The sequence below is a fragment of the Nyctereutes procyonoides genome, unplaced genomic scaffold, assembly GCF_905146905.1.
Source record: "Nyctereutes procyonoides isolate TBG_1078 unplaced genomic scaffold, NYPRO_anot_genome, whole genome shotgun sequence".
Lineage (NCBI taxonomy): Eukaryota > Metazoa > Chordata > Mammalia > Carnivora > Canidae > Nyctereutes > Nyctereutes procyonoides.
In genome coordinates this window covers 51,821,293-51,840,969 of record NW_026575131.1, presented here as the reverse complement: position 1 = coordinate 51,840,969, position 19,677 = coordinate 51,821,293, and positions in this window count along the sequence as shown.

Below are 19,677 nucleotides of genomic sequence, written 5' to 3'. Positions count from 1 at the left end.
TATAATACAAAATGAAATAAGTCAGTCAGAGAAAGACAAATACTATATGATTTCACTCCTGTGTGGAATTTAAGAAACCAAACAAGCAAAGGGGGGAAAAATAAGAAAGAGACAAACCAAGAAATAGACTCATTTTTTAAAAATAAATTTATTTTTTATTGGTGTTCAATTTGCCAACATACAGAATAACACCCAGTGCTCATCCCGTCAAATGCCCACCTCAGTGCCCGTCACCCAGTCACCCCCACCCCCCGCCCACCTCCCCTTCCACCACCCCTAGTTCGTTTCCCAGAGTTAGGAGTCTTCCATATTCTGTCTCCCTTTCTGATAAAGAAATAGACTCTTCATTACAGAGAACAGGCTGCTAGTTACCAGAGGGGATGTGGGTGGGGAATTGGGGAAACGGGTGATGGGAATTGAGAGGTGCACGGGTCATGATGAGCACCGGGTGACGTATGAAAGTGTTGAATCGCTATATACGGTACACCTGAAACTAATATAACACTGTGAACTACTGGAATGAAAATAAAAATTTTAAAAAACCAGTATGGCAATTCCTCAAAAAAATTTAAAATAGAGCTATCATGTGATCCAGCGATCAATCCCACTTCTGGGTATATATTCAAAGGAAATGCAAAGAGGATCTCAGGAAGATATCTGCGCCCCCATGTTCACTGCAGCATTATTTACAATCCCCAAGGCCTGGAAAGAACCTGGGTGCCCTTGGGTGGATGAACGGGAAAAGAAAATGCGGTATAGGTAAACAATGGAGTGGCATTCAGCTGTGGAAAAAGAAGGAAATCCTGCCTTTTGCAACAACTCGGATGAAACGTGATGGCATTGTGCTACGTGAAATAAGTCAGACAGAGAAAGACAAATACTGTGCCATCCCTCTTACTCGTGGAATCTAAAGAAACCATACTCACTAATACAGACAACAGACTGGTGGCTGTCGGAGCCAAAGGTAGGGGTGGGGGAAATGGGTGAAGATGGTCAAAAGGTAAAAACTTCCAGGAAAAAAAAAAAAAACCAGCAGAGAGGTGTGGGTGCTACTGGCATCTAGAGGACAATGGCCGGGGTCAAGGTCAACATCCTAGATTCACAAGACAGTCCCTCGCAGCCAAAATCTGCCTCACCCAATGTCAATACCTCGGAGGCCGAGACATCATGTCTTTCCTTTAGAGAGGAAAGGAATGTTCTATACCTCGAGCTGTACAGGGTTGCACATATGTAAGAATCCATTGAGCCATACACTTAGGAGGAGGGCATTTCGTGCACTTTACTGGGTGGATGTCAGACCTCAACAGAAAGTGCTTAAAAATTAACTTAAAATTTTCAAAACTCCAATTGGCAGAGTGTGATGCTGAATTGAGGCCTGTGTGAAATAATTTTTTTTTTCCCCTGGCCAGAGACAGCACCTGCTCCCTGCTTGCCTTCTCACTCTCTCCAAATCTTTCTGTACAACTCACCTGTTCAAAGCCCCCCATGTCCTCCCACTACAGTTGGAGTAGAATCTGAATTCCCCCACGGTGACCCTCATAGCCCTCAGGTCTGCCTCCAGCCACCTCTGGGTCTTCTCCTCTCTCTGCTCTGCTCCATCACAGGCCTCTGCCCTGGAACTGACCCGCCACAGGCCCTTTGCACATGCTCTTCCCTCTGCCCGGCTCTCTATACAACTGGCTCCTTCCCATCCCTCCAGCCTCCATTCAGATGTTACCTCCTCCGAGAAGTCTGCCCTCCCCACCGCCGAACTGTCCTGCCTTCTCCCTCCCTCGCCACCTTACCATCCCCTTCCTTTACTCCCTAGCACCTGCCAATTTTCTGAGTCTACTTTGTCATCCATGTGTGCACTTGCCTTTCCCCTTCCCTGGGGGGCAGAGGCTGGCTCTAGCTCAGTCATGGCTGCATCTCCGTGAATGGCACACAATAGGCCCTCAAACATTGGTTGAATAGAAAAAGTAACCAAAGTGTGAAGATTTCCTCCCACCAGCTGAGAAGGGAATCCTGCTGTATTTAGTTTAGCTGGATGAGGGCAGGGCAGCCTTGGAACCAGCCTTCTGGGCGCACACTTTGTGAAATGCTGCCCGGGACCCCGCCTCTCATGGAATCTTTGACGTAACTCTTGACTCCCTTCCAGCCACCTCACCTCAGTTCAAGCCCTCATCTTCTCCGACTTTTCGAAATCGTCTCTTTACTCATCCCCTGCCCCAGCTCCCCTCTGAGTTCCCCTCCACCCAGCCACACACTGACCTTTCAAAAATGCAAACTGGCCATGCCCCACCTCTGGTCGAAATTCTTCGGGACCGTCTCATCACCCTCAGGATCAAGTCCAAGCTCTCCAGCCTGGCTCTCTGGCCCACCTTGCTCTAGGACCTAACCCCCCCACACCTGCCTAATTACAATCTCCCCATACACCAGCACGCTTCAGCCTTGCCAAAAACCCATCCTTCACCACCACATTGGACACAGCTTCTACCTGGCGAGTGGTTCTAGGGCTGTTTTCCTCGGCCAGGGTGGCCTTCCTGCTCTGGACCTGACTCATTCCTTCAGAGGCTTTGCTGACATGCCTGGTGATCCATGAAGCTCCCCACTGCCTCCCACAGACGGAATGCTTGCCTGCCCTCCCAGTTTCCAGAACACCCTGTAACTTCCTCTGTGAGAGGGCCCGACCACACCATCTCATATCTGTGTTTTCATCTCTTACGGCTCCCTAGATTCATGAGTACCACATAGGGCACCTGACACATACAGGAAGTATGCAAAATAAATAAATAAAAGTTTGCCAACTGATTCATTCATTTTTTGACTACTCACCAGGCACCAAGGGGATAGAGAGGTGAATGAGACAGACATGGCTGAAAAAGCAAATAAATTTCTTCCTACCCACTGCACCTCCCTTGTGTTTTCTTTTCTTTTTAAGATTTTATTTAATTATTGATGAAAGATACACAGAGAGAGGAAGAGACATAGGCAGAGGCAGAAGCAAGCTCCCCACAGGGAGCCTGATACGGGACTCAATCTCAGGACCCCGGGATCACGACCTGAGCCAAAGGCAGACACTCAACCACTGAGCCACCCATGTGCCCCTCTCCCTTTTGCTTTCTATACCCTTTGGTGCTTCATCCTTCTTCCAATTTTAGTGGGTGTTTCTTTGTGTCTGGTGAGCAGGACCCCCTGAGGGAGCCTAAACTGATTCAGTCTCAAATCTGAACACATCTGGGAGATTCTGGAGGATGGATTTGAGGTCCATTGTTATCAGGGTGTCTGTCCTTTGGCATTACTGACATTTGGAGATGGATAATCCTTCACTGTGGGGGGTTGTCCTATGCACTTTATGGTGCTCAGCCACATTCTTGAACCTCCACCCACAGATGCCATAGCAACCCTCTCCCCTCCTCACACCCAAATATCTCCAGATATTGCCAACTTTCCTTGAGGGGCAAAATCACCCCAGATTGAGAACCACAGATTTAGATCAATCCCAAAGCATCTGGCCCAAAGATAAAATGGGAGTCATCAAGAAGAGAAGTGACTCCAAGTATCGCCCAGTGGTTAAAAACTTAGAGTTCTCACAAATATTGACGGAATTATACACTTAAGATCTGTGAGCTTTATCAGGTATAAATTATACTTCCATATAAAAGAGAAAAAGGGGAGGTAATATTCTACATGTTTCTAAGGTGATGTTGATGTTCTATCTACAGCTTGATAGGAGTTTAGGTTGCACTGATATATACATTTGCCCCAACTTAGCAAATTATACCTGATTCTAGACAGGTCTCCTGAAGTAAGGGAAACAAAAGCAAAAATAAATTATTGGGACTACATCAAAATAAAAAGCTTCTACACAGCAAAGGAAACAATCAACAAAACTATCAGGCAACCTACAGAATGGGAGAAGATATTTGCAAATGACATATCCAATAAAAGGTTAGTATCCAAAATATACAAAGATCATATACAGGGCTCCTGGGTGGCTCAATCGATTAAGTGTCTGACTTTGGCTCAGGTCATGATCTCAGGGTCCTGGGTTTGAGTCCGATGTCAAGCTCCTTGCTCAGTGAGGAGTCTGCTTTTCCCTCTCTGTCTGCCCCTCCACCGGCCCATTCTCTCTCTCTCTCTCAAATAAATAAATAAATAAATAAATAAATAAATAAATAAATAAATAAATAAAATATTCTTTAAAAAAGGAATATATATGACTCAGCACCCAAAAAACAGATAACTGAATTTTAAAAATGGCCAGACATAAACAGAGATTCCTCCAAAGAAAGCCTCCAGATACGTGAAAAGATGCTCAACATCATGCATCATCAGGGAAATACAAATCAAAACTACAATGAGATATCACCTCACCTGTCAGGATGGCTAAAATAAAAAAACACAAGAAACAACATGTGTTGGCAAGAATGTGGAAGAAAAGGAACCTTCGGGGCAGCCTGGGTGACTCAGCGGTTTAAGCGCCTGCCTTCTGCCCAGGGCATGATCCTGGAGTTCTGGGATCGAGTCCCACGTCAGGCTCCCTGTATGGAGCCTGCTTCTCACTCTGCCTGTGTCTCTGCCTCTCTCTCTCTCTCTCTGTCTATCGTGAATAAATAAATTTAAAAAAAAAATTTAAAAAGATTTAAAAAGAAAAGGAACCTTCTTGCACTGTTGGTCAGAATTCAAACTGGTGCAACCACTGTGGAAAACAGTGTGGAGTTTCCTCAAATAGAACTACCCTGTGATCCAGCAATCACACTACTGGGTATTTACTCAAATAACACAAAAACACTAATTCTATGTTTATAGCAGCATTATCAAGAATAGCCAAACTATGGAGAGAGCCCAAATGTCCATCCACTGATGAATAAAGAAGACACGGTATATACCATGCAGTATTATTCAGCCAAAAAAAGAACGAAATCTTTCCATTTGCAATTATGTGGATGAAGCTAGAGAGTATAATGCTAAGTGAAATAGTCAGAGAAAGACAAATACTATATGATTTCACTCATATGTGGAATTTAAGAAACATAACAAATGAGCAAAGGGAAAAAAAGAGAAATCAAGAAACAAACTCTTAATTATAGAGAAGGGAAGGTGCATGGTGGGATGGGCAAAATAGGTGAAGGAGACTAAGGAGTACACTTGTGATGAGGACCAGGCGATGCTTGGAAATGCTGAATCACTATATCATACACCTGAAACCAACATAACACCGTAGGGTAATTATACTGGGATTAAAATTAAAACTTAAAATATACCTGAAATCTGTGCATTTCACTGACTGTAAATTTAATCTCAAAAGATAAAAATCTATACACAAATACTGAACTTTGGTTAGCTCTCTGCATGGTGAACTATTTAGAGGGTAAGAGTATTGAAAATACAACTTCTTCCTTAGAATGCGTAAAAAAGAACATGGTTAGATAAGGTGGTAGAGGGATGGGTAGATGGACAGATATTGGATGGACGGACAAATGGATGACGTCTGGGTAGATGGATAATGGATGAAGTGGTGGATGATGTATGGATGTATGGATGGATAGATGATAGATGATAAAGCAAATATGGCAAAATGTGAATATAGAATCTAGGTAGTGGGTATTAAAGAATTCACACCAACATTCTTTCAACTTTGCTGTATGTTTGAAATTGTTCATAATGAGAGGTTGGAAAACAGTGCCTTGGGATGTACACTTAAATTTGTGCTATTAAAAAAATTTGTGCTATTAATGTATGTCATTTCTAATTCCTTTAAAAAGGATAAAATAAGAACCTATATGGTTTTGTGGTTAGATTCACCACTGACCTATCTGTGCCTTCTCTCCCTCGGAAACTGCCTTCTCTCCCATCAACTTGGGGTAGTGATTTATCGAGGCAAGGTCCCAGGTACAAGCTTCTAGTGTCAGACACACAGGTTCGAATCACGGCTCCACCACTTCTCAGCCTTGGACAATGACCTCTCCTGCGCATGTCAAACAGGCAATGACAGCGCCTACCTTGCAACATTGCTAATGAGGCTGACATGTGATGCCTCGTATCCATATATAGCAGAGCTAGTGACAACTAGAGGTGACATTAAGCATGCTTATTGGGGAGCATGTGTAAGATAGCTTCTGCAGTCACCCTAGGGGAGATGTTGATCAACTTCAGAAAAGCCAAGAGAGAGGAAAAGGCATGGGTTCTCCCTCTCAGAAGAAACCAACCCTGTGAACACATTGACATTGATCATGGACCTCTAGCCTCCAGAAGTGTGACATAATACATTTCCTTGTTGAAGCCGCTCAGTTTGTGGCACTTTGTTACAGCAGCCCTAGGAAATGAATACACCTGTAAATAGCAACAAGGAAGCCAGGAGTGGGGCAGGAGAGCAGGGGTCAATGGTTTTATTCACACCAACAGGTTTTCTTCATGGCTGAGTAATATTCCATTGTATACATAGACCATATCTTCTTTATCCATTCATCCATCGATGCAATGACACGGATGGAGGTAGAAAGTACAATGCTAGGTGAGATAAGTCAGAGAAAAGACAAATACCATATGATTTCACTGTTGGTCAGAACTATTTAGTGGAATTTAAGAAACAAGACAAATGAGCAAAGGGGAAAAAAGAGAGAGGGAAACCAAGAAACAGACTCTGAACTATAGAAAACAATCTGATGGTTACCAGAAGGCAGGGGAGGAAGGTGGGGGCAACAGGTGATGGGAATGAAGGAGTGCACTTGTCATGATGAGCCCTGGGTGATGTGTGCAAGTGCTGAGTCACTATATTGCACACCCGAAACTAATATAATGCTGTATGTTAACTCTACTGGAATTAAAATAAATTAAGATAAAATAATGAAAAAAAATCTTGATAGGTTTTTGCCAGGGGCTGCCACATGCCAGGTACTGTGCCTGGTGTGAGGATGTCACAGTGAACAAGAGCCACAGCCCCTGCCCTAGGGGGCTTTGGAGTGAGGAAGGAGGGAGGTGATAAGGAATAGCATACATGTGTCTGTGATGTCAGATGACCTACAGGGCGGGGATTTAATCTAGCCTCAGGCTTGCTGAACCCTGGGAGTGAGGAGACCTGAAGAGTGAGTAATATCAGACAAAGGGAGCCCAGAGGAGCAGTTCACCAGATGCCAAAACCAGAGGCTAGAGTGAGCCGGAGAAGTTTCCTTTGAGAAAGGCCCAGAGAGAATCTGGAGAGACAGGTGGTGAGGCCCAGAAGGCCATGGGCCCAGGCATGGTTGACAGAATAATGGCCTCCCAAAGATGTCTCCATCCTAATTCCCAGCCCTGCAAATGTGACCTTACGTGGCAAAAGGGACTTTGCAGATGTAGTTAAGGACGTTGAGATGGGGAGATGCTCCTGGATGACCCTGGTGGCCCAGTGCCATCACCCAGGTGCTTCTAAGAGGGAGGTGGGAGGTCAGAGTCCCGGAAGGAGATGTGATAAGGAAAGTAGAATGAGAGAGAGATCTGAAGATGCTCCACTAGTTTGAAGACAGAGGGTGGGCCCATGAGCCAAAGAATGTGGACAACTTTCTAGAAGCTGGAAGAGGCAATGAACAGGTTCTCCCCATCACTCAATTTGTGGTGACTTGGCCATAGGAAACTTGTACACCCCAGAGCAAGTTGAGAGGGACTTTATGGGGGTGCTCAAAGGAGTGATGCTATCTCCCCACAGCTCAGAGCAATCGTCCAACTTGCTCATTGGGTGAAGCAGAGGCAGATGCAGGATTTGAACCCAGGCAGGTCCAAGTCCAGAGCCCGCACCTGTGTGTTCCCAGCACTGTACTTCACTGTGTGTTTGTTAAAATAGATGAACAGACCAACGAAAGCATCCATGATCCTGCAGCTGAGATGTCCTTCTCCAAAGACCCTCCTCCAAGGAGGTGGCAGCAGTGAACATTTCTGGGAGGAATCTTTGAGGAGACCTTGAACCCCAGTATGCCAGGATGGGGGCAAGGGGCACAAGCCCCAGGTTGAGGCCTCTCACGGGATTCAGTACTATACTGTTTTCTTCCAAGAAGGGACTTCCCAAGAGTGGTCTTTTTGAGAGGCCATGGGGACAGATTTTAATTCTGTGAAAATGCTTGGGTTTTCCTAATCTATAAGGCCCCACTACAACATTCCCCCTGTGGAGTCTTTCAGCCTCTACTTGGATGCCTCTGGTGATAGGGAGCTCACTATCTTGCTCAACTCTCATGAGTAATCCCAACTCTCATGATTAACCACGATAACTTCCCTCTGTTGATAACTTATTTCTGACTGCTAGAGCTCCAAAGTCTTCTTCCCCCTTCCAATGGACAATCTCTTGGCTTTTTCTTCAGCCAGAAACAGATTGCAAAATAACGTATGTGCCTCTTCAGGTCCCTGCACTCAGATTGAGATCCAAACACTACACACTGGCTGGGGAAGTGGTGGTAGGCCATTGTCCAAGCTGGCCCTCAATGATCCCCACCTCCTGACCATCACACCCTCGTGGAATCCCCTCCCCTCAGATATGGGCTGGACTTAATGAATCTGTGCTAATGAACAGAATACAGCAAGAGCGACGGCATGCCCCTTTTGTGATTAGGTTCCAAGACTACAGCTTCTAACTTGTTGGACTCCCTTTGTTGGCTTTCTGGCTTGCATGCTCTGGTGAAGCAAATGGCCACGCGGGAGAGGACCACGGGCGTGGGAATCGAGGGTGGTCTCCTGCCAAAAGCCAGCAAGTTTGTGGGGATGGGGAGGACATTAATCTCTTCTGCCACAACAGATACAAATGCTCCCCACCCCAAGCTACCCCTGCCCCCCTCGTTGACCTCTTATGACTCCCTGTTCACACATCACTGCCGTTCGACCTTTGTAAAGCTCCCTGGACATGCCACGCATGTTGTCTCCTAAGAGATTTCACATAGGCTGTTGCATCTGCCTGAAATGCCTTTCCTCCTGCAGGATCCCTTTCGGTCTTGGCTCCAATGTCACGGATTCAGAGAGACCATCACTGACCACCTTATCTGTAGTGGCCTCCAGCCCCTCGCTCACCTGCCTCTATGTTCGCTTTTTTATAACCTGGATTTTTGGCCTTTGCGAGAGCAGAGACCCGAACCGTGTTGCTTGCTTGTGCAGTCTTCCTGCCTAGCACAAGCGGAGCCACAAAGCAAGTGCTCAGTAAATATTTGCCAAGTGAGTGAGTGGGTGAATGAAGCTGGTGCCAAGGAGATGTGTCTGCTTGATGCTTTCAGCTAGAAAACAAAGCAAGAGCAGGAGCTGGCGCCACATGCCCAAATGTCCGGCACCATGCCCTGCCCAGGTCTTGTCGGCCGGACAGGTAGAGGTCAGCCTGCACTTCCTCTGCCCCTAGTAGAGCCTGAGGGGGAACTTCCCACCTGCCAGGAGGACTCCCTCCTGCTGTAAAATTGGTCTGGTGACCGATATGCCCTACTGGTCTTCAAGGTCTCCTGGCCACACCTGTGGGTGTTGGCCAGCTCAGGTAATACCATGACAGGTTGCTAATCTCAAGTGACCACAGAAGCAGTTGGGCAGGGCTGCCAGGAAGGGTTTGGATGGAGCCAGACCAGGAGAGCCCCGGACAAGGGGCGCTGGCTCTCTTGAAATGAATCAAGAACACATTCGGTCCTAGGGAAGAAATGACTGGTAGGGTCCCCAGTCAATGGCTTTCAGGAACCATTCTCCTCCTGATAATTTCTATGAGCCAGGCACTGTGCTAAGGGCTTGCCACATGTTAGCTCACTAAACGTTCACAGAAATCCAGAGGGGCGCCAATGCTCTTCTAGTCACCTTTCATAGATGACGCTGCTGAGGATCAGTGGGATAAGCAGTGTGTCCACAACCAGGATGCAAAAGGGCTGGGATTTAAACTCGAATTCAATGCCAGAAGCCAACAAGAATAACTACAATCTCTTACCCTCCCCACCCTGAACTGTGCCCACAGGACAGCCTTGAGGGGCAAAGATGAGCAAGAGCCAAGGCAGGACATGTGCCCTTCCTGGAACAGGATGCTGGAATCCCCCTCAGAGACTGTATTTCTTCCAGGAGGAACACAATGCAATTTAAAACACAATGCAATTTAAAATACAACACAATCAAAAAAATTTTCCGGCAGCCACACCCAACAAAAGTAAAAAGAAACAGGTGAAAATCATATGAAACCTTTTCTGTAAAGAATCTGAGTATTTTAGGTTTCAAGGACTGTTGTCTCTGCTGCATATTCCCACTTTGTTTTGGGTGGGTTTTTGGTTCTTGTGGTTTGAGGTTCATAAGTTTTACCCTCAGACCTTTATTTTTTTTTTAAGATTTTATTTATTTATTCATGAGGGACACAGAGTGAGAGGCAGAGACACAGGCAGAGGGAGAAGCAGGTTCCATGCAGGGAGCCAGAAGTGGGACTCGATCCCAGGACCCCGTGATCATGCCCAGAGCCAGAGGCAGGCACTCAACCACTGAGCCACCCAGGTGCCCCTACCCCCAGACCTCTAAATATGTAGAAACCATTCTTAGCTTGAGGTCTTTACAAAAACAGGGCCACAGGGCCTTTACTCATGACCTGAAGCACTCAAGAAACAAACGGTAATGTATTTCAAAATAATTGAAGAAGGATGAGGAGAAGGAAGGAGAAGAGGGAAAGAAAGTACGTTGAGAAAGTGGAGAGGGAGGGAAAAGAGAAATGGGAAGAGTGGAAGAAAACAGAGGAAAGGAGAGAGAGAAAGAGAGGAGAATTAGAGGAAGGAGAAAAAACACCAGTGTGCACCCTCCTCCCGCCCCCAGCATCTTTCCCACACCCCTGAACTCCTCTCAATTCCAGTTCCTAATGGAAAAACCCAGACCCCCTTACCAGGTTAGGCCCCCCCCCTGCCTGAACCCAAGGTCTCCTCCTCTCCTCTGGATCATCACAATTTCACTGTGATATGTTTGATATCTCCCTTCACTGTTTGCCTCTGAACTGCACACAAAGCCTGGACCGGTTTGGCTGCAGTGATCCTTGACCCTCAGCATCAAGCACACAAACTCCACATCTGGTAAACCAACAAGGACAGAACCGAAAACAATAAAACACTCCTATGCCCAACAAAATGTCTCTCCTTGGAAGATTCAAACGATGAGGACTTACCATCTCTGATCCTGGAATAGGAGGGTGGCATTGTGTGCACTGTAGGATGCTGAGCCTCTTTCCCCTAGATGCCACAGTACCCTCCTCTCTCCAGGTGCCACAACCAGAAATGTCTCAACGGTCCCCTGGGAGTCAGGATCATGGTTTAAGGCTTGCTAACAGGGATACCCGGGTGGCTCAGTGGTTGAGAGTTTGCCTTCGGCTCAGGTGGTGATCTCAGGGTCCTGGGATTGAGTCCCACATCAGGCTCCCCACAGGGAGCCCGCTTCTCCCTCTGCCTGTGTCTCTGCCTCTCTCTCTGTGTCTCTCATGAATAAATAAAATCTTTTAAAAAGTAAATAAATAAAGCTTGCTGACAGTGAGCCCCACCAATGAAGTACACAAGCTACTTTCTGATGATCTGGCTTGACCCAGGAGTTACATTTGTATTATCCAGAACAGAGGTACATAATATTTGCAGGGGGGGGGGGGGTCATGGATTCATTTGCTAATCTGATGAGATCTATTAATTCTCTGGGTATGGGGAGGGGATGCCAAGACATCCATCCAAACCCACTTCCTAAATTTTTAGGAACATTACTGACCATCTTAAATCCTTTAGCCTAAAAGGCCCTAACATGTAAATGTGGATGAACTGCAGTGTATCTTCCAGGCTTTTTTTTTTTTTCATTAACATGCATACACCTCCTCATGCAAAATAAAAAGGAAATAAAGCTACATACAACAGGCTAAAACTTAAGTGTGGACATCAGAGGGAAGGGGGAAAATGAAGCAGTGTCCATAAATAGGTGGTGCCCATTTTCCGTGCTATAAAGTGCTTTATATTAAGTCCAGGTTGAGCGTACGTTTGTCTCCGAGCCAATGTAAAGGGAGAAATGTAATCAGCTTATATGTTCCATTGTCCTAAGGGCTACTCCAAGATGGAACCAATTTTTCCTGCTTTTTTTCTTTCTCTCTCTCCTGTCCTTCAATAATTTCTTCAGAATACACACTTAGGCTCACTAAGGACCCAAAGACTGAGAATTTGTTGAAGCTATTTCAGCCTAGTTAGAAGAAGAAGGAGAAGGAGGAGGAGGAGGAGGAGGAGGAGGAGGAGGAGGAGGAGGAGAAGGAGGAGAAGAAGGAGAAGAAGAAGGAGAAGAAAAGAAGAAGAAGAAGATGAAGAAGAAGAAGGAAGAAGAAGAAGAAGAAGAAAAAGAAAAAGAAGAAGAAAAAGAGGAAGCAGCAGCATAAAATAGGAATCCTAAAATATCAGTTACAAAATGCCAACATAGCTTTTAAAAGCCTTCTGGCATGGCACCTGCTGCATAGCAGAAGCTGGGTAGAGGTAATTCTTATTTAATTATAATAATTATCACAAGCCCCCAGTGAGGTAGGTCGGTATGACCCAGAGACGCCTTACAGGGAAGAAAACTTAAGCTCAGGGAGGTGATCCAGGGTCACACAGGGAGCTAGCGTGGGGGGGTGTTTGTTGTGTGTTCGCATTCCCGGGAAAGCCTCAGAGCTGCAGGTCAGCCTGGCATACCCTGGGAAACAGGACACACTCCAGGCAGGTGACACGTGGATATGTGAGCAATGGATGTGGTGCCCACCTCTCAGAGGCAGCGAGACTCGCTTCCCTGCAACCAGAGGAGAGGTATTTCCTGGACACGTTAGCCACACACCTTGCTAAGTGCTGGCGTCAACCTAGGCAGGAGGAAGTGCAGGTGTGAAAGCCCAGAAAGAAAGGACTTGTTCCAGGACAAAGTGTCCCCAGGGCTTGTCCCACCCCCATCCCCACCATGAGTGACTCACACACACACGCACACACCTGGGACGTTAATGGATTCAGTGGACACTGAGAAGCTGTGAAACCTGATGTGGAGTGGAAGGCCTTTTTAAAAATTAAACTTTGAAAGTACAGTTCCTGGAACGAGACAATGTCCCCACTCCAGGTTCTCGAGACAGTGAAAGGAATGGTTCAGACAATGTCCCCTAAGGCTGGCATGCGTCCTCCCAACACTCACCTCTAGGGTGTGAAGGGATCTCGCATTGTGGTCATGATTTGCACTTCCCTGATGATTAGTGAGGTCCAGCAACTTTTTGTGTGCCTTAGCCAGTTGTCTTTTTTGGAAAAATGTCTATTCAGTGTCTTTGCCCCTTTTAAAATTGGATCTTTTTTTTTTTTTTTTTAGAGTAGATCTTAAGTGTTCTCACCACAAAAGAGAAATGGCAATAATGTGTGGTGATGGAGGTGGCTGTCACTTTGCAATATCTACGAGTCCCAAATCAGCACGTTGTATACCTTAAAATTACACGATGTCCTATGGCAATTCTATCTCAGTTAAGCTGAAGAAAGGAAGAGTAGAAGGTCTCAAGCGTCCCAGGGTCAAGGGGAGGCTCCCGGGTGGGTACTGTCTGCAGAGCAAGCTGAGACCAGGAAACTCCCAGGCCTGAACAACCTGGCACCTGCTCAGGCCCTACTCCTCTGGCTAGTGAGCCCCAGGCTGCAGCACACGTCACACGAACGCCCTCCAGTTCCTGAGTTCTTCAGAGCCGTCCTTTGTGTGGAAGAAAAGTACATCTGCCTTTTCCCTCCTTTTTTTTTTTTTAAGATTTTATTCATTTATTCATGAGAGACACAGAGAGGGGGGGGTGGGGTGGGGGGGGAGAGGCAGAAGGCAGGCCCCATGCAAGGAGCCCGACATGGGACTCGATCCTGGGACTCCAGGATCACACCCTGGGCCAAAGGCAGGTGGCAAACCGCTGAGCCACCCAGGGATCCCCTTGCCTTTTCCCTCCTGACAGCTGTTGCCAGAAAGGCTGTGCAGAGAATCAGGTCTGGGCTTAAAATCTGTCAAATTTGGGCTGCAACCCTGGCCTCATTATCAAAAGGTAGCAGCAGTCAATGGCTTTTGGATGGTGTAGTTTTGGTACTCGGTACTGATTTGCTGAATGTACGAGGGAGATACTTTTAGTGTTACACATTTTAAGGAGATCTCTATTCTACCCATGAGAAAAAATAGTCCAAATGAGCCTGTGTGGCTGAGACAGAAAACTTTTTCTTCCTCCTCTGAACTATGATGCTGACCATTCACAGGAAGTGGAAAAGCCCCTCATTGGTGGGTTGTGAGCCTCCTGACTCCTGCAATTGCAGAGGAGTTAAAATGTCTTAAAATACTTAGAACGTGTTGAGGTGTTGAGTATTTATGACTTTCGTTTTTAATGTAACTTAACTACAAAGTGATATCATCTTTAATAAGAGCTGTTTATCAACTTACACACAAAGATCCTAAAAATTTCACAACTGTCTCTTGCGAGCCAGTGCAAACAACGCAAAAATTTTAATCTTGTCCTTCTGATCATGTTACACCAAACACTCTCCCTGGTCATGGCATGGCTTAAATTATCTGTCGTACACTCCGCGTAACCAAACCTCTAAAGCCCGCCCACCACTTTCTTTTTCCTGAGGTCCAGATCATTCTGGACCCAGATGCCCCTTATGGGGTATCTCACTGATCTCAAGTCCTACCTACATGGCTGCAACTGAGCTAGGTTACCGCTTTGTAATCTAGCTTGGTTGTTACCCAGTATCCCAGTAGCGTTCTTCCTTCCGCTTAATGATTCCAACACCCACTGATTAGTCCCAAAGACCCGGAGGCCACCCCATCTTCTCCACTAGCCTCATCTGCAAACATTGCCCATCCCTATCATAACAACCACTGCTGTTTATTACGATTGCTTGTCGGAGCCCTGTGTTCCCCCTCATACCTTTAGCTCTATGTAAACTTTGTATCTCCAGGGCCTACCAATGTACCAGGCTTGAATCTGTTCATCTATGTCTTTAATCCATCTGTAAGCCTTTAGTGAGCACCTGTTTTTCAGGCACTGTGTACTAGGAGACAATAAGGCAGAAAAGAGAGGTTGGCGGTCAGTGACTCCTCAGACATAAAGGTTGGTATCAAGTGCTTACTGCCCTGACCTCCACATCCACCATCCATTTAAGCAACCCCTTTCACCCCTGTTATAACCCTGGAGAAGCAGGAAAGGTGAGGTCTGCTGGTAGCAATTGGCAGAGCCTGGACAGGTAGAGCATGAGAACCTGGGGTGGGGTAGGGGTAGGATTTCCATCTAGGTGCTGCGACAGGCTGTAGTCACACAGGTGAATGGAATTGAGGATACAGGAGTTCACACTGCAAAGAGATGAAAGATGCCCCGTTGGAACCCATTGACCTGAGTTCTCTCACACAGGAAGTCTGCAGCCCAAGAGCTATGGGGCTTGGTCAAGTCTACCTGTCTGAGCCTTGCCTTCAAAGTTGGAGAAGTCATGGGGAGCAAGAGAGGGACATATTGAGAAGAGACAGTCTTGGAGCTCATCAGAAGACCCCCAAGAGGCCCCACAAAAACACCTAAGGAAGATGGGCCATCCCGACTAGGTGCTCAAAACCAGCACTCTTGAGCACCTCTGACATGCCAGGTCCTTCCTTCTGAGGCTCACAGGGGCTCAATAACTTGCCCAAGGTCACAGAGCTGTAACTAGGTTTCAAACCTGTAACTCTGCGAACCTAGACCAAAGGCTATCCTCCAGCTTCCAAGGCCCTGCAAGGGTTGACCAGTTCCACATCATGCCCCTCTCCTCTGGCATTCTCTGGTTCAGATACACTGGCCATTTCTCAGGGAGTCATGCAGTGTCCTGCCTCCCACCACGGGGCTCTGCTCAGGCTACTCCCTCTGTCTGGAACATTCTTCCTGCCTGTGTATCATACAGATTCAACCCATGGATGAGGAGGCTTAGGTATGCCCTTCCTGATCCACCTATTAGAAATACCTCCTTAGTACTGATTTCTTCTTCTCTGTGGGTCTCGTGGCAATGCCTAACCATGCACAGACTTCGTAATGTTCTGATTGTAACCACCAGAATCTATGTCAGCTGCATGAGAACCAGGTTGGGTCTCGGTCCCTATCTGAGCCCAACATCTCATACTGTATTTGGGGACAAAGTAGGTACTCAATAAATATTAGTTGCATATCTCTGCTCTGCAACAGACACTTAATGTAGCACTCACCAGCATTACAGTTAAATGCTTTAAAGTTACTAACTTGTTTAATATTAAAAGCAATTCCATATATTACGTACCAGATGTTATCCAATATGGCAGCCAGCTGCCCTGTGTGGCCACTGGAAATGTGCCCAGTGCAACACAGAAACTGAATTTCTTATTTTATTTGGTTTTAATTCATTTAAATTTTAAAATTGATTCTCAGTCCAGTTATTAAAAAACTATCAAGTTCGGGGGCACCTGGGTGGCTCAGTTGGTTAAGCATCCGCCTTCAGTTCAGGTCATGATCTCAGGGTCCTGGGATCTAGCCCCATGTCTGGCTCTCGGCTTAGCAGGGAGTCTGCCTCTCTCTCTCTCCCTCTGCTGTTCCCCCTGCTTGTGTTCTCTTTCTCTCTCCAATAAATAAATAAAATCTTAAAAAAAAAAAAGAAAACTGTTAAGTTTGTTTGGGACAACTTGGGTATATGAATCTACACCTTCAACTGTAAGATCAAGTATTCCCAACAAAAGTGGCCTAGTCCAAATCAAGATGTGCTGTGAGTGTAAAATATGCACCTGGCTTTGAAGACTTGGTAAAGAAAAAAGAATACAAAGTGCCTCATTAATAGTTGTTTTTTATTTTGAGTATGAGTTTGAAATTATAATATTTTGGATAAATTTGGTTAAATAAAACTTATTGGTAAAGTTCACTTCTATCTTAGTTTGTTTGGGCTGCTATCACAGAGTACCATAGGAGAACTTATAAAAGAATTTTTTTCTTCCAGTTCTGGTAGCTGGAAGTCTGAGATCAGGGTGCTGGCATGGTCAGATTAAAGTCCTCTTCCAGCTCACAGATTTCTCATATCCTCATGTGGCAGGATCTCTCTGAAATCACTCTTTTTTTAAAAAAAAGATTTATTCATTCATTTTTATTTATGATAGAGAGAGAGAGAGAGAGAGAGAAAGAGGCAGAGACACAGGAGGAGGGAGAAGCAGGCTCCATGCTGGGAGCCCGAGGCAGGACTCGATGCCAGGACTCCAGGACCTCGCCCTGGGCCAAAGGCAGGTGCCAAACTGCCGAGCCACCGGGGGATCCCCTCTCTGAAATCACTCTTATAGGGGATTAATATTCATGAAGCCTTGGTCAGCATGACCTAAGCACCTCCCAAAGGCCCTACCACTTTCTAATACTATCATATGGGACATTAGGATTTCAACACACAAATTTAGTGGCTGGGGTAGTGGAGACACAGATATTCAGATCATAGCATCTGTTTATTTCTACTTTAAAAAAATGTATCATTATTAGAAAAGAAAATTAAAATTGTGTGTATGGCTCACAATATATTTCTATTGGGCAGTACTATACTATAATTATTCTCATTTTACAGAAAAGCAAATTAAGACACAGTGAGGTCACGTAACATGCCCAGTGTAACACAGCTAGTGAGTAGCTGAGTTGGATTTGAATCCAGAACATATTGCTTCAAAGCTAGGGCACTTAGCCACTGTCCTGGCCCCAACATCCCAGATACATCATTTGCCAAGTCTGTGGGAAGGGAAATATCCGAGGATGAGAGTCCAGCCCCCACGTAGCCTCCACCTCAAGGAGGGAGCCCTTGCACCAAGATACCAAAGACTATCTGCACTGGACAGAGAAAGCCTAAGGTTGAACAACATGTTTGGACTTGTCTGTCTCTCCCCTATAGATTCTCATCCAGGGCGGATCTTGGTCATCCTCATATTGAGCCTCCTAACACACTAAGAAGGAAATATTTGTGAGCATCAGGTGGAAGAAATAGTGAGGTGTGGAACAAAACATAATTGTGTTTCTGGATGATTAGGTTTAAACGAAACTCTCTCTCTCTTTGAGTGTGGGTGGCCCTAGGGACAGAGTTGAGGCCAGCGCCCAACTTCCTGGGACATCTCTTCCCAACAGAAAGGTCCTCAGCTGGTCAGAATTACCAGAACTTGAGACCTTTCCCGCTACTACAGAGGTCAGTCTCTCAGCAAAAAAAGATGAAAGAGGAATGTCAACTCTCTTTGCCTCTAGAGACCTTTATTTAGAGCTACAATCGCCTGTCACTAAAACCAAACTGACCTGTGGTTAGAGATATCCACACCCAGATTTATCCACTCCAAACCTGCACAACACACCCAGGTGCAGCCACTCTCTAGTCCTCACCCCTCACCGGAATGCTCCATCAGGGACCTGGGGACTCAGATTATATCTCAACAGGACCTTCATACAAACCCAGCAACTAACTGCCCTGCCCACCCACATAGAAGCATACTGCCACTGTTACCTGTCTCTACAATACATCATTTCTAAGAAAATACACAACCAGGAACAGACCTGCAGGACTCTTCTGCAATTATTTAACCTACCCCACAGACCACAAGTCACCCCACATCTGTTACACAATAAAAGACCCAAGAAAAAAAAACCACCAAATGTATGGACCTTGTGTTCTTATATTCAAAGAAACCAAACTGTAAAGCCATAGGATACAAAATCAATGTGAAGAAACCTGTTGCATTTCTAAACACTAATAATGAAGCAACAGAAAGAAAAATTAAGAAAACAATCCAATTTATAAAAAAAAACACAACAATCCAATTTATAATTGTACTCCGAATAATCAGATACCTAGGAAAAACTTAACCAATGAGATGAAAGACCTGTACTCAGAAAACTATTAAACAATGATGAAAGAAATTAAAGATGACACAAAGAAAAGGTAATACGTTCCAGGCTCATGGATAGGAAGAAAGATCTCCATTTTAAAAACAAAAAAGAACATAAAGACTCCTAACTCTGGGAAACGAACTAGGGGTGGTGGAAGGGGAGGAGGGCGGGGGGTGGGGGTGAATGGGTGACGGGTACTGAGGGGGGCACTTGATGGGATGAACACTGGGTGTTATTCTGTATGTCGGCAAATTGAACACCAATAAAAAATAAATTTATTATAAAAAAATAAAAATAAAATAAAATAAAATAAAAAAGTAAACACTTTCTTACTCTTAAATGTATGTGCAGATGTTCAGTGCCCTTAATCAAAACACTTTTCCAACAGATCCTATATACAGCTTCCTGAACATATATCCCCAAATATGCAGCACCAGGAAGAGATGCCCATATATTGAAAGTCTCACAGGTAGATAGTAGCACCACCTACCAACTGACCTGCCTGCAGATTTAACGACAAAAACATACAGAAGGGTAGATATTAACACATGCCAATTTACAGATACACCCATACACACCCTTAGTTACCCATGGATACATTTAGATCCTAGCAAGGAAACAAATATACATAAAACCAAGGGTGTAGACAGACAAGAAAGGAGTGATACCTCTTAAGCCCTATTTGATTCAACAAATACAAATTAAATGGCTACTGTGTGCCGGGTCCCTTTTTAAACACTTAAACATCACTGGAGAAAACAAAGATTCCCGTCTTGGAAAATATAAAAAGAACCTAGAATATCTTGTACCAGAAAGTAAGGAAGATACTCAGAGATGAACGAGGATATGATGATAGGACAAAGGAGCCAGACTGA